This window comes from Rhinolophus ferrumequinum, chromosome 15 (genome assembly GCF_004115265.2).
Source record: "Rhinolophus ferrumequinum isolate MPI-CBG mRhiFer1 chromosome 15, mRhiFer1_v1.p, whole genome shotgun sequence".
Classification (NCBI taxonomy): domain Eukaryota; kingdom Metazoa; phylum Chordata; class Mammalia; order Chiroptera; family Rhinolophidae; genus Rhinolophus; species Rhinolophus ferrumequinum.
This window is the reverse complement of record NC_046298.1, coordinates 9,153,519-9,175,484: the sequence shown is the minus strand read 5'-3', so window position 1 is coordinate 9,175,484 and position 21,966 is coordinate 9,153,519. Positions and strand designations below refer to the sequence as shown.

The window sequence follows — 21,966 nt, the reverse complement described above, 5'->3', positions numbered from 1 at the left end:
CAAAAATAAATTTCAGTTTTATCAGGGTACTGGAGGATTTGGGTTATTAAGAAACTTTGGAATCCAAATCACGTCAGTTTAGTTATTAAATTTCTCTAGGATATTCAGATTTCTCAAAAACAGGGCCACCTTTGTTTAAGCCTAACTGATACCTTAGTTATTTGTCCCGGAGGGCTCAGGAAATGCATACATTTTTATCATTGATGGCGCCTTGAAAAACTCTTTCCTCTTTCACCCTTTTCCATCCCTTTATTCTCATTGGTGCTGAGTTTTCCATGTGTCACCCAAAGCCATTCCCCCCACTGCTTTCAATGTACCTTATAGCATTCAACATTGGTTTTTTTTTTTTTTTTTTATTTATCACCAAACGATCTTCCACTTTTGGGATGAAATATTATTTTCTTTTCTACAGCTGGATTCTGTCAAAGATGCTGGTGACCTTCTGAGACAAACCAGATATGTGAAGTTACTAGCCTTTGGGATGACTTTAAAATGAGAAATGGCATTCTATTCTCTAAATAGTTGCCGTTAGTTCTGTGCTTTGAACACTTCTTGGATATTTAGTAAGCGGTGAGCTGTTGTTTCCCATGATCTTGCGGGTAGGACTGATGGTGGGGGAATGGATGGGAAGTTCTGTGTGACAGGTAGTTCTGAATGGGGGACTAAAAGCCTATATTTGTTCTTGAATTTGCAATTCGTTTCCAGTGTGGGGTGGGAGAAATATATTAAATCCCACTATGTGTCAGGTTCTCACTCTGCAGAAAGGAGAGATACAGCATCTGCGAGTGGTTCATAGGGGAATGCAACACCTATTTATCAATTAAGAGGAAGTTCAACCTAATATCATATCATGTTCCTGACAGTTGGGCTTGTTTTAAAGTATGAAATGGTCCTTGGGGAGAGCTTGAGTTGGCGCAGGCTTCACCTGGACACAGGATTTATTAGTGATTATGAGAGTCAGGCTAGGTCTTCCAGACAGGAACAAGCCTGGTTCCTATGGTGTTTTATAGGTTTTGACATTGATTTTGTTCCAGACCAATAAATCTCTGACTGTTAACTTCTTCACACCTTAATTTACCAAAAGAAACATGTTCCTGGTTTATTCAGCACACCAAATCTCTCCACCTCCGGGAACTCCTCCTGAACACGTATTGTTACAATTGCCAGTCTGTAGCCACTGATTTTTATGGTGCCGACAGTTGCTGACTTACCTTCTGCTGCTAGGCCACTTTTCTTGTCACCTGTCTTAGTTGTTATTTCCCCCCAAACATACAGAATATTAGTACTCAAATGCTAGATTGTCCAAAGGAAGTTGACAAAACTATGCTGTGCTACACACTGTGAAAGGAGCTAATCAAAGCAGCCTTTTAATTGCTATAGTAATGATTTAGATGTGCAAAAAATACTCAAGTTAAATTTGCATGACTAATTAATTAAGCAAAGCTCACAATTGACAAACATAATTAGCACATTCAAAATTGCAACCACATCCTGGCCCTCTTAAGTTGGAGCCAAAAAAGACCACGTGAAGCACTCAAAGCCCCCTTCTTTCCACTATCTGTAGGTCTGCTTGCCAATTCTCATATTTAGGTTTGTTATGCTTGGAACATAGTTAATTGTGAAACATTCCTGAGGATCTTTGTTTTAAACAGAAATTTTCATGAGTTTTTGGCATATTTGTTCAATGTTTTAGCAGCTAAATTTTATCTAATAGAGTGGAAATCTCCAGTAGGAGAAAAGGTATCTCGATATCATATCATATATCATATCATATCTATCTATCTATCATCTCTTTACATATCATCTATTTCCTATCCTTCATTTATTCATATATCTTTCCACAAATTGTTGTTAGATCAGCTTTTATGGTACATAAATATTTTATGTGGGGAAGTGGTTTGATGTGGAGATACTGAAAACTATCTAACGCCATGTCAAGTTACCATGGGGGCTCTATCAGTAGAAATACATACAGTTTTCTGTAGCGAATCCTTGAGGTACCAAAGGAAATCGGAGTCTTCTGGAGTCCTACCTGAGCCAAGTCATGCTGGGTTTGAGGAAGAAGGGAAAATATCCTTGCTCCGATTCACACATGCTCATTCAGTGTGCGACACACTTTGTCACTTGTTTACCAAAGTACAATTGCTGTTTTCAGGGTAACATGGGGAAAAGTCACTTCCCCTGTAGCCTAGACATACTTCCTCTTTCCATAAAGCAATGACCTTATTGGACTAAAGACCAATATCCGGGTCAGGTAACATATTCTGTTCCCCCTGGTGAACCCTCAGATGTACCTGCAAAGCCATCTTAAGCTATCACAGCACAACAGTGGCAAACCTCCTTTCATGCAGATCAACTTGAAGGTCCCACCCACCAGTGCAACACACTCTATGCATTCACTGCACCAGTACTGATGGAGTAAGTGTCTGCTATGTGCCACCGTCGCTACACACAGGCGGTGGCATGTCTGATACCCGACTGGGCCTCTGCCACTTACACGTGTGCATCCAATGTAGGTGTTGACACAGATCTTTACTTTTGTGTACACACAGAATTTCATTTCCTTTAAGTTTCCTTTTAATGGCAGCTATTCTGATTCTCTGGAGCTAGTAAGAATTTTTCATCCTTGATAGATAGATAGAAAGAAGCATTATATGGTTATAATTATAAATCTTTCAAAAAATACAGAAATATGCCAGTGACAATCCTGTGAAATGTCTATGTTGCCATCCAGCAGAATTTCCAAATGATATTTCTTATAGTGGCTTCAGATTTTTTAAAATCAAAGAAGTAATGCTTTACTGATAAATCTTTGATCTCTTCCTTTCTCATTCTCATTTCCCTCCCTTTGTTCCTTACCAGAGCCATCACTGTTATGATTTTTATTAACTATATAATATGGCTAAAATATGTGTAGTATTATTTTTATACATTTTGTAAATTCTACATAAGTGCTATCATACTATACATATTGTCCTATTATTGTTTTTGAGCTTGGTCCTTTTTCGTGCATCTAGTTCATTTTATCTGCATAGATTATTCTATTGCATGAGTATACCTCAATTTATCTCTCTTTATAGTTATTGAGAATGTTTCCGATTTTTTTCCTATTACAAACAATACTGAACAGAAAGAACATCCTCAAAAATAATTACACACTTAGGAGAGTATTTTCCTAAAGTAGGTATCTAGAAATGGAATTGTTGGGCTGAATATTATACACATTTTCAGATATTAAATATTGTTTTCCAATATAGTTCTCCAAGGATGCTTGTACCAGCAATGTGTAAGAGTCCTCTACATATATCCTTGCCCATACTTGCCATTGTCAGACTTTTAAATTTTTGTCAAACTGGTAGGTTTCCCTGATCACATGTGAAATTTAGCCCCTTTTCACATGTGCTATTAGGCACTTGGAATGTGTGTGGCTAGTCTGAGTTGTGTTGTAAGTAAAAATACACACCAGATTTTGAAGAATGTAATATGAAAAAATATCCCATTAGTAATTTTTTATATTAATTACATGTTGAAGTGATAATCATTTGGATATAATAATTAGGTTAAATAAAATATATTATTAATTTCTTCTGTTTCTTTTTACTTTTTTAAAACTATGCCTACTAGAGAATTTAAAAATGCACATGTAGCTCTCAGTACATTGCTATTGGAATAGTCTAGAAACTCCTGTATAATACTGAATAATCGTGGTGGAGGTAGACTTCTTTGTTTTATTTGTGATTTCAGCAGAAATCCTTCTAAAGATTGAGTTTGGTTTCTTTTTTCTTTTCTTTTTTAAATTAGTTTCAGGTGTATAAAAACAACATATTGATTAGAAATTGACGCCCCTCACAAAGTGATAACACCTTGATTTCTGATGTTTGCTCTTGCTGTGTTGTGGCTGCTCTATGAATTTAAGGAGGTTCTCTTCTACTTTGCTGTCAGTAATTGTAATGAACGAAGATTAAATTCTATTCTTTTGACTGCATCTATTAAGATGATCATGTAGTTTCTTCCTTTAATCTTTTAGTACGGTCAGCCATATTGGTTAGTTTTTTTTGTTGTTGTTTTTTGTTTTTTGTTTTAAATGTGAAACCACCTGAGATAAACTCACCTGGCCATTTTGCACTCTTTTATATCCTGCTTGATTTCATTTGCTTAACTTTATTTTTTAATTAGAAATTTTCATGTATATTTATAGGTGAGATTGCTCTATGATACTGAATTGTTTTGTACTCTCCTTATTGATACCAAGTTCATACTACAACTGTTCTGCTAATACTCAGCGTTTATTGAGCACTTGCTTAGTGCCAAGAGTTTTACATGCACTCCACTCCCTCATTGACTTCCCACAACAAACTTAGAAGGTAGATTTTATTATTACCCCCATTTTATAGAAGAGAAAAGTGAGACACAGAGGGGATCGGTAACTGGACTAATGGTGACACTCCATTTGGGCAAAATGGTAGACTATATATCCCAAGAATCCTTTCTAATACAAACATCTAAAGTGATGAATGAAACATTTAAAAAAATCTCAGGATGAATTGTGAACCTTGAAAGAAAATAAGGAAAGTTCTTAGATTCCCTTGTTTTTATCCTTTGAACTTCAATTTTAATAGACCCTTAATGGGGAGCAGGAGAGAAAGCCTAGGTCCGAAGCAAGATGGTTGGATTAAAGGATAAGTCTAGGACCTGAAAGGTGACCCATACAGTGATTGGAACCCTGCTCTCCCCACGACTCCCCACACCATCCATATTCCCTCCCACCCTCTGCATTCTCTAGGTAGGCAGAAAGGAAATTTGCCTGTCTCAGCATTGGTTCTAGGAGAATGGGCTGCGGGAGCTGGAGGAGAAGGTCCCGGGTTGGTATTGGGCATCTTACAAGTTTTGAAAGAACACTTTCAAAGAACAAATGTTTTCATTTACACTGTCATTTAGTTCTAAATCTTTTATAATCCCATTATAATTTTCACTTTAACCTTGGATTATTTAAAAGTGCAATTTTCACTTCAAAATATAAGGGTGTTTTATGTTTGCTCTCTTTTCTCCTTGATCCTAATTTAATTGCAGTGTGGCAGAGTATGCAAACTGTATGCTATTAACTTTTTCAATTTTGTTGAAACTTTCTTTGTGACTTAATTTTTTGTAAGTATGCCACATATACATGAAAATGATATTCTCCAATACATGGGGGTGTCTAGTGTTCTTTTAATGTATCTGTCCAATATATCATGTTTGTTAGTTGTGTTGTCTGATTCTTTGTCTAATTTATCTATCAGTGTCTGAGATAGTTGTGGGGACAGAGCCCCAAAAAGCAGTTTCCAGGCTCTCGGCCTCACATAGAAAGGTGCTGGCTCAGGTAGTAAATGGCCATCGACTGTGATCAAATGGCCAGCAGCTGTGGCTAGTTGGCCGTCAGCTGTAACCAGTGAGCCATTAGCCATGAATATAACTGCCGTGGCTAGGCTAGGAGAGGAGGCTAGCAGAGAAGAAAAGAGAGAAAAGGGGGAGCTAGCAAGAAGATGGTGGCTGAGTCTGCAAGCGGCACAGTGAGGGTTGAGAATTGTGTGGCTCCTGGTTCCTGTGTCTCCAACCCAGCCGCCAGTGAGAGTATGGAGATATGACTCCCCTACCTATGGCTCCGTGGGTGTTCCTTTTTGGCCTCACCATGTCCTGCGTTCTGATGTGGGGAGTGGGACCAGAGACCCTGCCTGACACCCTGCATGACACTTGGCGTAGTCGGCAGGATCCCCTGCACGACACATGGCGCAGCGAGCAGGGTACGGTGTCGGCCAAGGCTCTCCGAAGAACGGTGGAGCGGTTTGTGCATATGAACACTCAGTTGCAGGAAGACGAGGAGGAGCAGCTGCCTGAGAGTTGGATCCCTGTGGAGGGGTGGGAAGACATGGACGATTCCCCAACCAGCAAAGGCCGGAGAAAGCGAAGGTTGTTGCGGCCCCGTGGGCTGGAAAGTGCTTGCTGAGGCAGCCCGGATGCAGGACTAGGGGTCCCAGGAGGAAACGCTTGCTGAGTCCTCTGTGGGAGCTGAGGGTGAGGTCAAGGTCATCCCTCAGCCCCAGGACAGCCCTGGCGAATGACTATGGACTATGGGGAATTGCCTTCCATCCCTAATTTAATGGACCACTTGACTGTTTGGGAACATACCACCATGTAGTGGAACTGGCGGATGTTTGCTATTGTGTCTTGACCGGCCACCATTGAGAATATGTAAGCACCTTGACTGTGAGTCGCTATTGTTCCAGCACGGTACCCTGAGAGGCCCAGAGAGAGTGGCAGTGCCCTGAGAGGCCCTGGCTGTGTCCAGGAAGCCGGGCTGTGCCCAGAGAGAGTGGCGGTGCCCTGAGAGGCCCTGGCTGTGTCCAGGAAGCCGGGCTGTGCCCAGAGAGAGTGGCGGTGCCCTGAGAGGCCCTGGCTGTGTCCAGGAAGCCGGGCTGTGCCCAGAGAGAGTGGCGGTGCCCTGAGAGGCCCTGGCTGTGTCCAGGAAGCCGGGCTGTGCCCAGAGAGAGTGGCGGTGCCCTGAGAGGCCCTGGCTGTGTCCAGGAAGCCGGGCTGTGCTGAGAGAGAGAGTGGCGGTGCCCTGAGAGGCCCTCGTGTGCCCGGGTAGACTAGTGGTACCCTAAGAAGTCCAGGAAGTCTGGCTGTGTCCAGGAGTACTGGTGGTGCCCTGAGAAACCCTGGCTGTGCCCGGGGAGACTAGTGGTACCCTAAGAAGTCCAGGAAGTCTGGCTGTGCCCAGGAGTACTGGTGGTGCCCTGAGAAACCCTGGCTGTGCCCGGGGAGACTAGTGGTACCCTAAGAAGTCCAGGAAGTCTGGCTGTGCCCAGGAGTACTGGTGGTGCCCTGAGAAACCCTGACTGTGACCAGAGAGCTTGGCTGTGTCCAGGAAATAGCATTCACCTCCAGGTTCCTCGCACAGGGCCCCTCGCGGAAGACGCTTGTCGCGTAGATTGTGAGGCGAGAGCCTGTAGGGGTGGAGTGTGGGGACAGAGCCCCAAAAAGCAGTTTCCAGGCTCTCGGCCTCACATAGAAAGGTGCTGGCTCAGGTAGTAAATGGCCATCGACTGTGATCAAATGGCCAGCAGCTGTGGCTAGTTGGCCGTCAGCTGTAACCAGTGAGCCATTAGCCATGAATATAACTGCCGTGGCTAGGCTAGGAGAGGAGGCTAGCAGAGAAGAAAAGAGAGAAAAGGGGGAGCTAGCAAGAAGATGGTGGCTGAGTCTGCAAGCGGCACAGTGAGGGTTGAGAATTGTGTGGCTCCTGGTTCCTGTGTCTCCAACCCAGCCGCCAGTGAGAGTATGGAGATATGACTCCCCTACCTATGGCTCCGTGGGTGTTCCTTTTTGGCCTCACCATGTCCTGCGTTCTGATGTGGGGAGTGGGACCAGAGACCCTGCCTGACACCCTGCATGACACTTGGCGTAGTCGGCAGGATCCCCTGCACGACAATAGTCATGTTAAAATATCCCACTATAACTGTGGATTTATCCAATTTTCTTTGTAATTCTATCAGTTTTTCATATATATATATATCTCTAAGCTGTATTAGTAGATGTACACAGGATCATGACAGTTTTATTTTCTTGTGAACTTTCAATAGAAGCTCTTTATTTCTGTGATTTCTTTCAGTCTTAAATTCCATTTTATCTTCTATCAGTATTACTCACTAGAATTCTTTTGGTTAGTATTTGCCTGGTCTATATTTTTTCATCTCTTCATTTTCCACCTTTCTGTATTTGTTTTAGGTGTGTCTCTTGGAAGTAGCCCATTACTACATTTTTGTTAATCCACAGTTACAGTTAAGTTTCTTGATTTGCTGAGTTGAATCTATTTCCATTGATTGTAACTAATAACATAGTTGGGCTTATTTCTACCGTCTTATTTTATAGTTACCAAGCTTTTTACCTACTTGGTTTTTTTTTTTTTTTTTTTTTTTTATCCTTCTTGCTCTATTTTGGATTTTACATTTTCATTATTCTTTCCTCCACCTCAGCAGTTTGAAAATTTTAGATTTCTGTTTTTTAAAATGATTTCTTTACATTTATAACATACACATTAAGTTTTCAAGCTAAAGTCTGTAAGTCTTCAATTTCTCTATTCTCCTTCTGAATAAGACTAGGAATTTAGCAGGCTGTAGTTATCCACAGATTACTATCTGCCACTTTATTGTCATGTAGAATTTTAGTTTTACCAGTTTTTAGAGGTACAAAATTAGTTGTTATTGTTATGTTTAGCAGCCATTACTTAAATAGATTTACCGATACATTTTGTTAATTTCTTTGCTAATTATGCTCTTTGTCGCCCATTCCTTTCTTCTGGGTTCATTTTTCTTCTTACTGCAGAATATGCTTTCATGACCTATTGCAGTCACACAGCACTGATTTTTGCTCTATAGACAATTCTTGTATCTTATCGTTTGGAAGCTATTCCCCCCCTGTCTGCTGGCATCGTTTCACCCATGAGAAGCCTGCTTTCGGTGTAATGACTGCTTCTTTGTAGGTAATCTGTCTTCTCTCCTGGTAGCATTGAGGATTTTCTCGTTATCCCTGCTGTTCTGAATTTTCACTATGGTATGCTTGGATGTGGATTTATTTCTATTTTTCTGTCTCAGCAATTGATGTAAACATTTACTCCAAGGACTCATGTGTTTCTTCACTCCTCAGGCCTGGAAAATTCTTAGCTGTTCTCAGCTGTTATTTCTGCCAATGATGCCTCTCTGCTTCTTCCTCTATTTCGTGCTTCTGGAATTACACGAGATACATGTGGGAGCTTCTTCCATTCTTTCGTGTTTCCTGGCCCTTTACTTTTTAAATAATAATTTTCTTTGTATTTTGAAAACATCTCAAATTTGTGTGTCCAAGTTCAGTACAGGCATTTGGTTCCCACACGGAATTAATGGAAGATGAATCCTATGAGTTTTGGGGATCTTATTCATAGGCATATTCTTCCCTGGGGATCCATCCTCCCTTTGGTCTGAGCTTTTGACTGAATCTTTGACAGTCTGAGCTGCAGAAAATCATTGTGGCTTTAGCTGGTGAACAACCACTGATGGGGAGGCAGGACTGAAAGAAGTAATGCTTTGACTTATATTCTATTGGCTGAGAATTTTGTCACTTAGAGAGGTACATGGTGGGATTGGGGGTAAGGGAAGAGCTAGACAGTGTTTCCTCTTAAATACCTAAAGAATAGCTAAGGTGACATGACTTTAGGTAGAGGGTTGAAGACATGATACAACTTGCAGCTGAGGGAGCAGGGAGAGGGCTGCACCCCAGTCTCTGCCAGGAGGAGCGTATCAGCACGGAAAGTTGAGGGTCTAGTCTAGCAAAGCTAGTGGAGGTAAGAGCATGATGGGAAAGGCCTGGAAATCCTAGGGATTCCCCTTCAAAGTCAGAAATAAGAAGACTGTCGTTTAGTAATTCCTGCTGACAGTTGGGAAGGAAAGGGAGAAGGAAGGACAAAGAGAGGAAGAACTGGGATCTGGGGGACAAAAATAATCAATAGAGTGAAACAATAGGAAGGTCAAAGAGTCAAAATCAAGTGTTATTTTACTAAATTCAAGACATCTGGTCAGTTTATCATTGAAGAAAGAAAACACTATGAATAAATCAAATACATAGAGAACCTCGATTGTCAGGATAACCATTCCTCCTCTGTCCCACAATTTTTAGTAGATCAGGTGGAAAGTTAAAATTCGCTGACTTGAGTTTCATCTTTTATTGTTTCCTCTGCCCTGCATGTGAAGAGGCCAGTGAACCTTAAAATAACCAAATGGCAGAAAACCAAGGGAATAGGGACAAGCTTAAATGCCTGGCCTAGATAATTAGTCTTTGAATAATCAAGAATGGGGTGCATTATAATTCTAATACTGGCACAGTAATTAGACTTAGAAGCTTTGAACTAAGATGTTATCATTTGTGTGTGTGGTTGTGAAATTGGATAGCTTGGGGACACTTTAGATTTTAATTTAGCAACAAAACAATTGATCCTTCATTTTTCTCAACATATGAACATCTTGGTCCATATTTCCGGGAACTCTACAAGGATAAAACAAAAACTCTGAAACACTTATGCAGTGGCCACTAGTGCTCTGATGTTTTACAAAGGAAGTCCGCCTCCCATGTTATTTTGAATGCGTACAGTATGTCATCCCTGGACCACCTTTCAGATTCTCTGTTTTGAGACACAGCTGACTCCCAATTATAAAAGTAAAAGCAATTATCTGGATTCTCAACATGCATTTAAGATTATAGTTTTATGTTTATTTATAAAAAATAACACAAACCAGGCAAATAACTTACTTAAAATGCAGCATGTGCTTTCACTGATTTGAAGCAATAACAACAGTCATATCCCTTGTGATTCTTCAAGCTGTTCCTTTTCTTCCTCTGCAGTTTGAATTCAAATGTTCAGCTTTGATATTGATTTCTCTTCTAAGTTTTGCACCTTTCTGGGCTCTTTGCATATTAGAGATGAAAAGAGAGAGAGAGAACTAAGAATCCCAAACAATTTTATAACTCAAGTTGAAGAGTTATTCTGGTTAACAATTAACATTTCTATTTTGTTTGAACTGAAGTTAGAAGTTGAATTGTTAATTAAAGCACCCCAAAAATGGAATCTCTACCTTCTCCCAAACAACATCCTTAGCTTACTCAGCACAGAATCAGTTGGTCATGCTGTAGCTCCTACTATTTTAGAGAACCCAGAGAAGGCAACGCTCACGTCAAGCATTCTTAAAATAAAAGAAACAAGATGAAATATGATTTGAATAATACAAGTATTCCTTAATGAATTGAAATTCTTCTTAAAAATAATTATCTTTAGGGATTGGATGGGGAGAATAATTATAATATTTAAAAACATTATAATTATTTAACATGAATCCTAAAATTAAAAGTATCCAAAATACAAAAACAGAACATAAAAACTGAAACTTTTGCCAGTAGTGCCATGAGCTTTGCCTTGTTTCATGAAGTGAATCTTGCTGAAAGGTGGAAACGCCTGAAGCTTTGGTGATTTACAGCAACTCCAGGCTCTTTTGAAATGAAGTTTAGCATTTACACTCATTCTTTTCCATTTCTTAAACTTTCTGGACTTAGCAGGTATGTTGGTATTGTTCTAATATTTGACTCTTATTGTTATTTGCATATATTTTTAAATGTGTCTTCCCAACTCGATTAGAAACTCCCTGAACATAGGGACCATATATTGAACTTAAAAAAAAAATCTTACATAGCATCTGATAACATACCTTGATACATTAGAAATCAAACAGATAGCTAGTTCTTCATTAATTTCATTGCTAATATTTTTAATAATGTCATATGCTTGAAAAATCTTCATTTTCTTTAAATATGTGACCTTAAGAGGTTTGCTTTATTCTGAAATGTGATTTCATTACATTTAGGAACTTGATTAATACATTTTATTAACTAAGTTAAATGCATTCTATTAACTAAGAGACACCTGTATAACTATGCCCCTCCCTCTACTAACACACAGAGGCGAAAGTAAATATAATTGTGGAAGTGATGGAGAAGGGGGTAAGTCTATCTATTTTCATAAATTAAAGAGGCCCATGAAGGAGACGTTGATAACTGCAAAGGCAGCTAACAACATAAGCTTGTTTCTTGCCTCAGAGCTCACAGAGAGAGAGGAGTAAAAGGGCTTTGTATTTAACAAAATGAAAACTCTTTCTATACCTGGTTTCCTTGGCGCATCTTACTTTGGGGGTATAGAAATGTCATACTTCCAAAGACATTTATTTATCTTTCATCACCTTTTGCAGTACCACTGATTTTCCCCCTTGAACTCTGATTATAAAGGCTGGAGAGAGCTGGCAGTTCCACAAACAGAATTAATCTCCTAAATCCAGTGTGTACCTTTTGGCATGGAATAGGGCAACGGAGGACAGAGTTGTTGGTATTAATATAGTAAATGGCTTCTCTAAGCTGAGTTGGTTGGAAACAGGATGTTAGCTACTTTATCCTGACAATGAGCCTGACTTTTATTCCCCTCCATTAAAGAGCATTTTAGGGCCTGGCTCTTGCACCTTGCTGCAGTTGTAGGATAAACCTGAGGGCAAAGGCAGCAGAAAGAATGGCAGATCTCACTCAAAAACTGACCGAACTCTCCCTTCTATTCTGCCGTCAGGAAAAAAAGTCCATCTTCTTAATATCCACTATTAATAGTAGCCCCCAAGTTTCGCCCTATTCAGAAACTTCCCTATGCCCCTATGACCTGCTGATCAATATCAGGCCTTGGCTGTGGGCATTAAAATGGGATTGTCAGTAAAACCACAGTGACCATCGCTGTCCAGGTGAAGCCTTAAAATGAATGAGGTTAATAAATATAGATCTTATACATGGTTTACCGACATAATAACATTCTTTAAATATGTGTGTAGGATGTTTCTATAGCACTTTATGTGCTCCTCTATTCTGGTTTTTATTGCTTTGTGCTCTGTTATTGATGACGTCCATATCTCATTTCATCTACTAGACAGGAAGCCACTTGAGGTCAGTGTGTGTTATCCCCTCCTGGATATTGCTTGCCTTTGCTAGCACGGTGCCTTGCATTTAGCCAGTTTGCAGTAACTACTCACTAAATGCATGAACAGATTGGTTTTTGTTACTGCTATTTCAGTCTCATTGCTCTGTGCAAAATACTATATATGATTTCATTGAGTCTGGTGGACAATCAGGAGACATGCGAATGTGCCAGCAGGTTCTGTTTTTTATTTCTTGGTGCCTAGCCAAAAGCTGCACAGCGTTTCGGGAGCAGATGTGCCTCCATTTTGGTTGATAGGGTTGAAGCACGGTGGCTTGCTTTTTCTTTTGCTTTCAGTGCTCTTCACGGTGATACCCCAACTTTTCTGGCTCCAATAGTCAAACAGGGGCCACACCATAATTTCAGTTGTTGTTTTTGGTCGCTAACTGGTAGTTCATCCTTTTGCAAGGAGGATTTGAATTGCTCTCTTCCAAATACACTTCATCACGTCTGCCACTCTCTTGCTCACTCACCCTGCCAATGGTCCATGGCACCTTGGCCTTAAACTACCCAGAAGCACTTAGGTGGTCTGCATCAGAGACTTACTGCTTACTTCTTCTTCCAGATCATTTTTAAGTGTTGAATCATGTCAGTCTTTCCATCCATCCCTAGGACTCTAATACGTATTCATCCCGAGAAGCCTTGGTTTGTTCTTATGAAAGTTCTCCTTAGAAGTCCGGTTTAAAGAGATGGGAGGTGCAGGAGAAGGTGTATCTTGTGTCCATATTATGCAATGCTCTGCTGCTGTGGTTTCCATTTGCTTTTCCTCTCCTAGGAAAAAAAAAAAAGATCTGCATTCTGCAGAACTCTGACTAGAGCAGGGCTAGTTGTCTGGGATTTTCTGTAATCTAATTGAGTAAGTTTAATGACTCGAGAGAGGCTTGCTGTATATTGCAGCTCATGGCTCATGAAAAGATATAGTATGTTAATTTTCTGAACTGGGTCTCTTAGGCTGACTCACACTATTTTGCTGACACCTCTCCTGAATGAAATGCAGTTATTTGAGTGTCCAGCATCTCCAACCCACCAAGGGAAGGGAATCCCCGGATGTTAGTGAGCTTTTTAAATTCCAACTGGGCCTCATCCTCAGTAGAGGAAAATATTAGGTTGGTGCAAAAGTAATTGCGGTTTACAAGGTTAAAAATAATTGCAAAAACCGCAATTACTTTTGCACCAACTTGTAGCTAAAGGATGCAGTCTTAAATGGTTTGGGGTAAAAGAAATATTTTTTCTGTGGGCAGCACACTCCTCCGCTACTGGTAAAAGTGGATAAGAATATCATGAGCCTCTCCGTTTAGAACACGTTCGTGCTCATCATTCCTTTGGGATGGACTCCAAACTCTTTGCTGCAGGGCCTTGTACCCTGTGGTGCCGGCCTTCTGCTCCAGCGTTCTCCCCCCGCCTTCTCCACCCTCTCTTCTCTCCTTCCGGACTGGACTACTCTCAGGACCCAAGTGGCCATATTCTGTGTCCCCTCTGGGGTAAGTAGGGCTTGGCCCCCTCTGGGCTCTGTGCTAAGTAGGGCTTACACAGATTCTCTCATTGATTCCTTACAAAAACCCACGAGTACTATTATTATTCCCATTTCTCAGATAAGGACACTGAGGCTTAGTGAGTATAAGAGTCCTACCCCAGCTCACACAGCTAAAGAGCGGTAGCACCGAGAGCTGAAGCTAAGCAGTTTGAATCTGGAGCCTGCTCTAGGCGGCGATGCCTCCCAGCATGGGAGCTAAACATAGTTAGATGGCTCCTGCTCATGATTTAGACACCACTTGCTCCAGAAACCCTCTCTGATACGGCCTCACCCCAGTGGGTGATGTGCCCTTCCTCTACTTTTTTGTATGACACCTTCCATTTTTCCCCTTACAACACTGAACGTACAGGTCCTCCTGTAATTGTTACTTGTCCATGGTCCCCACAAGCTCCAGACCCACTAGGTAGGATCCCATCTGCCCCCCTCCCCGCCATTTTACCCCCAACAGCTACCCAGAAGCTTGGCGTTCAGGAGCTCAGTAAATGTTTATGGCCCTTTGATTACATCTAGCTCCACTGAAATCCCTGCACAGTTCTTTTGGCAGGAAAAGGTTAATCCTTGTCTTACTGATTTTTAGACTTTCATGGAGGAAATACTCAGTAGCTTCTTCTTTCTTTGGGCTCCAGAATTAAGTGACTAGACCGAGGCTTTCTTGTGGTTAACAGAGCCTAGTCCTATGGGTCAAGGCTCTGGCTCAATCAGGCTTTTGTCACTCCTGCTGTCTTTCCCCGCTAAATTCTTGTGTATAAAAGAGAAGTGGCTTGTTGCTTTATGGAAAGATTTACCAAAAGATTCTCACTTCTCCTTTGACCTGCTACCCAGGGTCGAGTAACATGGAAGCCGGAGGAGACACTGGATTGTAGCTCATCCAACCCTTTTTAATGAGGAGAGAAAAGTGAGGCACAGAGAAGCTCAAATTCAACCCCTAGTTAGTGGCCAAGCCAGAGCTATAATCCACCTCTTTTATTTAAATGATGAACTTATTTGTTGCACATAAATATGATTACAAAACTTTTTTTTGCCTTTATATTTATAGGTATAAATGTGTTGGCTCTAAAACAACACAACTATTTGTATACATCAGCAGTGCAGACACAGGAAAAGGTTTTCAGAGACCTTTGTTGAAATCTGACATACATTCAGAAAATTGTGTAGAGCCTGATGAACTTTCATAAAGTGAATACAGTCATGTAACCAGCACCCAGATCAAGAAATAAGACATTAACAATGGAAGATGTTAATATAAATAATATATAATTACTTTTATATTATATCTTAAATATGTTCTCTAAAATACATCACAGGCTTATAATAACAGGAAGTCTTTATTGGGGGTGAGTGGAGAGGGAAAGGAACTTTTTTTGTTTATTTATTTATTTTATTTGTATTTAATTAAATTTATTGGGGTAACATTGGTTGATAACACTCTGTAAGTTTCAGGTGTACAATTCTATAATACATCATCTGTATTTGTGTGCTCACTATCCAAAGTCTAGACTCCCTCCATCACCATAAATTTGACTCCCTTTACCCTCTTCATTCTTCCCTCACCCCCAACCCCTCTGATAACCACCATACTGTTGTCTGTGTCTATAAGTTTGTTTTGTTTGTTTGTTTGCTGCTTTCAGTTTTATATCTCACTTGTGAGTGAAATCATATCGCTCTTATCCTTTTCCATCTGACTTATTTCACTTAGCATGATGCTCTCAAGATCCATCCATGTTGTTGCAAATGCAACATTTCATCATTTTTTATGGCTGAGCAGTATTCCATTATGTATACGTACCACATCTTCTTTATGCAGTCATCTGTCAAAGGACACCTAGGTTGTTTCCATGCCTTTGCTATTGTGAATAGCACTGCAATGGACAGATGGGTACATATGTCTTTAGGAATAAGTGTTTTCAAATTTTGGGGGCACATACCCAGGAGACAGATTTTGGGTCATATGGTAGCTCTATTCTTAATTTTTTTTTTTGAGGAACCTCCATACTGTTGGGAAGAAACTTTTAAAATGACAATTTATCCTCATATGCAACTCTCACCACCCTATACTACGATATTTAAAGCATGTGTTTGCTTTTGTTTAATGAAGATGGGTTTTACTTATTTGCCATTTGTTTGCAACATTAATGTGTGTGTTCAGTCTGATACTATAAAATCATAAAGAGCAATAGTTACGTTACTGACTCAGTCTGCAGTACTCACATATCGACTTAGAGCATTTTTTTTTTGATGATTTGTTACATGGATTTGTAAGTCTAGGTGTATGTGCTTCATTCTTTTTAAAACAAGGTGAAATCTTGAATCTGTTGTTAGCCATGTGTATACTCTGAGCCGTGATGGGATTGCATGGCACTCATTGCGTGTTTTGCGTACTCTTTGTGGCAAGCTTGAATGTAATTCTGAGTGGACTTGACTGGCCTTAGGGTGTCTGATTGTAGAGCTGACCTAACTCTGTTTTAAGCCAACTAATCCATGCCTATGACCCAGCTCCTCAGCACCAGGCTTTAAATGTCCAGTTTGTGATTACCTGATACAGAATTTTATTCCCACTGCACACGTTGCCCCAAACTTAGGACAAACTGTTTAACCTGAGATATTTTCTTCATTCCAACTACTGGAATAACCAATTTTGTCACATAATTATATTAAACATTTGGGGAATGAAGCTTCTGCCTAAAATTGGATCAGAATGTTACCCTTATCTGAAAAGCCATTATATTAAATGAACATTATCATTGTACAGTTCAATTAATATAACAGTGATTGGGCAACTGCTTGAAGACTCTCTGATGATCTAAAAAGTGCTGAGTCCAGTGGATTTTTAATAACATCTAACATCCTAAGAAAGCATTTTTTTCTCATTCCCTATCTCCACCTAATGATAAAATTCATCCATTATTCAGAGCAATGGCTCAACTAACCTTAATCCAGAAAAAAAAGTTCTTACCTGTTTTAAACTTACTTCCTGCTGTCTAGAATAGCCCCTTTAGCAAGCAACATATGAATCTACTTAATTAACATGTTTTGTGCCTTCTTCAAGGCCGAGCAGGGTCCAATTATTTGCTACAGCTAATTTTACCTTTTGCTTTTTTGTATCTCGTTCTGCTCCCCCTCAACCACCCTTTAGCCTTATCTGCTTACCACAAAAGCTCAACAGGAGACCAGCAAAAGCGTGATAAAATTAAGTAGGATGTCACAAAAAAAAACCTGGGAGTTTGAAGGTTGCCTCTTAACTTCAGCAGGGAGGCAAAATAACATGGTCCTTGCCCTTGGCTTGGAGAAGTTTATATGGCAAGTATATGCTGGTTATTCTTTTTATTTGCTGTTATTGGACACTATTTTCCTTGGCATGAGAATCATATCTAAGTAGGATCACTACTGAATCTACACATTCCCCAGTAAAGGGAAGTGTTGTCATCCTGTTGATGCCACCAAAGCCTGTTAGGACTATTAATTTTGTTGTTCATTTGGGCAGGCATGGTTGCCACAGCAACAACAATCTCATAGTTCCTTCAAGCCCTCGATGCAGTGAACATCTGCTGAGAGCCTACGAAGGTGTCATACATTCTATCCTTCCCGTCACAGATTGAACCCCTCTCTTGCTCTCCTTACGAGCTACATCTTTGTCAAGAATCCCTAGAGAGGAGACTCTTTGCTGGAGCCAGTCAAAGGAGATACCTGAATGAAAATGAAGGCTTTTGTTTCCCATGGGCTGCTGCAGAAAACCTCAGAATAGGTGGTGTGGAAGTCAGACATTTACTGAAACTTTTGGTCAGCAGAAATGTGAAGAAGTCCTTGGCAAAGTTCACAGGACACTGCGTGTCCTGCTTAAAGCCAGAACTGTAGATTCTAGCCCAGACTCCCAGTGGTATGCAGTAATGGGGTGCAATCTCTTGCCAACTCTTTTTCACAGTCCAAGACCTTCTCCTTAAGAACAGTGTTGTTTTCAGAAAATATGTCTCTTGAAGGGACATGCTTCCTGTTTTTTGTTTTTTTTTTATTTCCTCCTCAGCATGGACTGGTGGTGAAAGCTTACATGTTTTCAAAAGCTTTGGTTGGAACTGATAGACGACCCCCTTCTAAGACACTGTGCAACACGACTCCTTGTCTTTGATTCTCTCCTAATTTATTTCTCTCCTAATTTAATCTGCCATGTATACAGTCAGAACTGGAGGAGTGTAACAATTTATAGATAAATTACGTGCTAGCCAAGTGAAAGGAACTGAGACAGGGGCAGTCTGTCTTTTATAGCTGTTGAGATATCTTAAGTCCTTACAGAATCCTTCGTTGAAACTTACGTGTAAATGTTAGGGCATCTGACTGAGTAAGTTTTTGAAACATCATTGTAGGTTTCCTGCTCCTGTCATTACTCTGATCAAGATGATGAAGAACAGATTTTTGTATTCATTTCTGCCGAGAAGCTTACTCATTTCTCGTCAAAATTCTCTTACCAAATGATACCTATTGTTTAATCATAGATAATATCTAACAGTAAAATCTTTTACTTGGAGCAAGTTATCTTTGAGAAGAATTCAACTTGGAATGCTCACGAATCGAATTGTCACTTCCACCTTTCAGTTAGAGAAGAAATTTCTATGTGTGGAAGTTGAGTCTGGGTTACTCGGGCTTCCACAAGACAGTGAGTATGTTCTGCGGACTTCTCTTTGGCATATGTTTGTGGGGACTCCTGGGACCAATTTTTGTAGGCATCTCCCATGCCCAACACCCTTTCTGGACTCTTTTTTGTTTTTTATCCCCATTTTATCAGCAAAGAGCTCTTCTCTTCATTTTATTTTATTTTTTAGTTCTCTAGGATCACAAGATTATACTATTTTTAAGCTGGAAAACACCTTCTACCCTCTTATACATTTCTGTTCTCAAAACTTGCAATGCCTAACTATGCTCATGTCGTCCACTTTTTACAACTTGTATACATGAATTTGTTAACGGCTGAGCATAAACCAAACATTTTATTATATAAAATTTGTTATACCACTGTGGTCTGAAAGGATACAGCCCTAAATTACAAAGGAGAGCTTTTTTTCTAGTTCTAGCTCTGATTTTAATTCATGAATGACCCTGGACAAGCCTCTTAATTTTGCGAGGGCTCCGTTTCTTTGCCTGTAAGCAGTATTCTGAGAGTAGAATTCTTTAGAATGTATTATAAAGATAAGTGAGATAATGTGTGTGAAGGCTGGGAGGAGAGTGAGAGGTACTCGATGTGAGTCTGAGGTATGTGAACACCCCCCACAGTGCCTGTCTCTGCAAGGACACATCAGCCTCGTGGCTTGCACTGCACTGTTGGCCACGGTGGCAAAAATCCTACTATAAATCCTCTGCAAGAATGTGGATTTACTATGACCAAACAATATCACTGCTAGAAACCTGTACCGCAGAACGATTCGTACATGGGTATTATCACGACAAATGCTAGCCGAAGCACTGTAATTGAAAAACTGGAAACAACCTTAATTTTCCATCAGTAGGAAGAAAGTTAAATTAGTACCCATACCGCAGAATACACTGCTACTATAAACAAATAGATTGATGGATTCTGCAATTGCATGGAAATATCTTCAAGACATAGGTTGTATGAAAAAGCAGTCCACAAAACAGTACATAATGTGTGATCTCATTTATGATAAAACCACACACACACACACACACACACACACACGCACGCACACAGAAATGAAACAAAAACCATACCTACCTATACAACATATTTGTATATGAATTTGTAATGGACCTATTTCACTTTATGTCGCTCTTATTCTATTGTGCAGTGTGGAGAGTAGAGATTAAGAAATGGGTTCTGGATTCACACGGACTCACATCCTGGCGTGACACTTACTACATGTGTGATTAAGGGTAAATAACCTTTCTGTGCTTCATTTTCTCCTCTCTAAAGTGGATTTGACGATCTTACCTAACGCAAATTATTTTAAATGCATAGAAAAAACTCTAGAGGAACACGTTTGATTATCCTGATACACAGGATAGTGACAAATGCTTTTATGATGTTAGACTATATTGTAGGCTAGTTGTTTCCAGCCTTTGACTGTTGTTTCCCACTTCAACTGTAGTTTCTGATGGTAGGGTCTCTGTGAATAGTTTCCCTTTGTCTCCTACAATGGTCGGTATAGGGCTAGGAACACAGCAGACACTGAAGATATATGTTTCAAAAAGAATAATGGCATTTTGTGGTCTAAAAAAATAAGTTTTTTACTGGAATTTTTCTAAATTATTCATTCATTCATTAGTTTATTAATAAGTTATTAATTCCACAAATAGTCATTGAATACCATTACAGGCTAAGCATAGTAGGTGTTGGTGTCCAATGATGATGCAAGGCTTATGTAAACATCTCATCCGACTGAGTTCTCTCTACCTGTAGGTCTGAACAGGTACAAAGTTTGGTACCTGGTCTTGAATAGACTTTATGCTGTCACGTACACTTCTTCTATTTGAAGAATACTCTTCAATGAGTCAGATGAAAATGAACAGAGGAAGCCCGTAGGTCCTTGGAGAACCTTGAAGACAGAGCATGTAGTGCCCGGATGATTCTGGAAGCCCACACACCTGGGGCACCCTTTCCTCTGGTTGAAAGCTCTGTAGTGAATGCTCCAGGTACAAGCAAGGCTGAAGCTTACACATCAAGTCTGGGTTTAAGGACATTACCTCTGGAGTCACCCTGCCTGAGTTCCAAGCTAAACCCACCACCTACCAGGTGGGTAGGGCGGTCGTGGGCAAAACATATACTCTCTCTGCCTCAGTTTCCTTACCTCTTGGGAAGTAATAATATGACCTCCTTGGGTTGTTTTGTAGATGAAAAGCGATGATACATTTACAGTACCTAGCATAGTGATTCATTTATTTAAGCATTCAACAAAGGATAGCTATGATTATTTTAAAAGTGATCTTATCAAGAGATAAAGTAGCCAGTCCACCAGTGGGGGATCCCTGAGGCCAGATAAATGTGGAGATGGAATGAGAGTGAGAGATTTTAGGAGATAGTATGATTGATATAGGCCAAAGAATCTGAGAATCCTAGGATTTTAGAGTCGGACTCCATCCATCCATCCATCCATCCATCCATCCATCCATCCATCCATCCCATATACTGAGCCCCTACTGTGTGCCAGAAGCGATACTAGTTGCTGGGCCCATGCAGTGACTGTAATATTGCTGCCATCAGGAGCTTTATACTTTAGTGGCAGAGACTGGGCCGTCCGCCCTCCCTCTTGTCGTGCAGGCGCCCTGCTCCAATGCCCCGAACGCTGACCCTCTCTCCTCTGTTTGTATATGTCCAGGAAAACGTGCAGCAATGAGCGGGAGCAGTGCCTTCCTCTGTTGGACGGCTGGAAATGGGAAGTTCTCTTTAAAGTACCTAAGCATGGCTCTATGCATTGAATAAAGCTAGTCTGCTACCAGAGGCTCAGAAGAATACAAATTTTGGTAAATATAATCCGGAATTGGAAGGTTAGGAAGAAACAGCCATGTATCATCCAGGTGTGTGACCATCAAGAATGCAGCAGAGGGTCTTTCTGGCAAAGCTATGGGCAGACCCATAGTCTGATGAAGTAGAATCGTGAAGTGTGATGAAGGGGCTCCTGCCCCCATCCCAGAACGGTTCAGGGGTCTCACGCTTGCCTTTCCTCTCGGCCATGTCTGCCGAATTCATTACCTCATGTCCTCGACTGTCTGTGCTGTTGAAGCTCTCCCCGAGAAGGAGGCAAACCTGCCCTCCAGGGAGGTCACTGAGGATTGCAGTGCTTTTGCTTCATGCAAACATCCCCCCAGGGAGGGAGCCTTCACTTTCCCTGCTGTGCGGACAGATTGAGAAGCCCCAGAGCCTGGC

At 40.6% G+C, this 21,966-nt stretch overlaps 1 protein-coding gene and 1 pseudogene across 1 annotated transcript in view; one reads left to right on the top strand and one right to left on the bottom strand.

Annotated features, from left to right (window-relative positions):
• The window catches only part of CES5A (carboxylesterase 5A), a 239,727-nt gene that overhangs the window by 38,990 nt on the left and 178,771 nt on the right, over nucleotides 1-21,966 (top strand). The gene's annotated exons all lie outside the window — the stretch shown is intronic.
• Nucleotides 21,610-21,966, bottom strand: part of LOC117034703 (tigger transposable element-derived protein 1-like) — a 94,504-nt pseudogene continuing 94,147 nt past the window's right edge.